Here is a 1,451-nt window from a genome sequence, read left to right as displayed (position 1 = left end):
ACGTACCACACCCTGCTCCCAGCTGTGGGTTCAGTTAGCAGAAGAGGAACCCAGCCCATAGCCTTGCCCTTTAGATGCCAGAAAACAGAGTGACTGAAGGTGAGTCCCGCTCTGCAATGCTTGGGCTGCCAGGATTTCTTATACGGCAGCCGTTGTCCTCTTTTTCATCTTCTACCAAGTGGGATCCAGTCAAGGGCTCGTCTAAGAATACATTTCTTTGGCATCCATGTAACAGGCCCAAACCACGTCAGCCTTCTTTCTCAAATCATTGGCTTTACGGCTGTTGGCCAGGCCTTTGTGACACATCAACGTTTGTCACATTTTCCCACCTGTGGACGCCAACTATTCTCTGCAAGCGTCTCTGATGGAATGCATGTTTCCTACTGGGGGCGTCTCACATTTCCCAAGTGCCAGAGGCATATCCCAATGTGGATATCACAGCCATATTGTACATCTTCATCTTGGGTCTTGCGTGAAGCTCCTTGTTTTCCCATATATGCCAGTCTCAGAACAGTTCTGCTTCCCTTCCCAGATCTTACTTCCACCTCCTTGGCCATCAGCACTGATTGTGCTTCCAAGATAAACAAACTTGTTAGCCATGTCGTATTCTTCACTGTCAATCACAGATGCCCCGTCATGGCTGGTTCCTCTTTCAACAAGCACAACTTTTGTTTTCTTTCGGCTAATTCTTAATCCTCCTTTGGTGGTCTCATGTTTGACTTTGGTGAGCGTCATCATCTGTGTCCAATGGAACAAAATTGAGATCTTGAAGTTTTCCTCTGCTTGACATAACTCCGGTATCTTCCTTTGATGCTGCGTTTCACTTTCGCATCACGTAATCTATTATCAGGCCGAAAAGAAGGGGTGAAGAGATGCGACCGTGCTGCGCTCCAGCAATGATAATCAGCTCCATCGGCCTCCCCACTTTCTGTCCTTACGTAGCATTTTACCCTTTGTACAGCATCTTAACCAGCGATACGATCTTTCTAGGAAGCCATATTGTTGCAAGATTTTCCATTGCAATTCTGGATGAATGCAGTCAAACATTTTGATGGACTCTGTGAAAATCTCAGAGTAGCAGCCGTGTTAGTCTGTATTCGCAAAAAGAAAAGGAGGACTTGTGGCACCTTAGAGACTAACCAATTTATTTGAGCATGAGCTTTCGTGAGCTACAGTCAAGACTAATTTTCTCTGCCAGGCAAGCCCTTTCTCTATCCGTCATCTCAGGGCAAATCTTGGGGCTCCACACACTCTCTTTTCAGTCTAAAACCTGTGTGCTCATTACAGAGTTTTTCATATATGACCAATTTCATTCCATCCAATAGTACACTACCAAACACTTTTCCAGGTACTGAAAATAATGTTATTTCTGGCCAGTTATCACACACCAAATAGTTGCCTTTCTTCGGTAATTTACAGATCACACCTTTCTTCCAGTCCTCTGGGTAAAA

This window comes from Natator depressus, chromosome 20 (assembly GCF_965152275.1).
Source record: "Natator depressus isolate rNatDep1 chromosome 20, rNatDep2.hap1, whole genome shotgun sequence".
Taxonomy (NCBI): Eukaryota; Metazoa; Chordata; order Testudines; family Cheloniidae; genus Natator; species Natator depressus.
Note: the sequence above shows the minus strand (reverse complement) of the source record.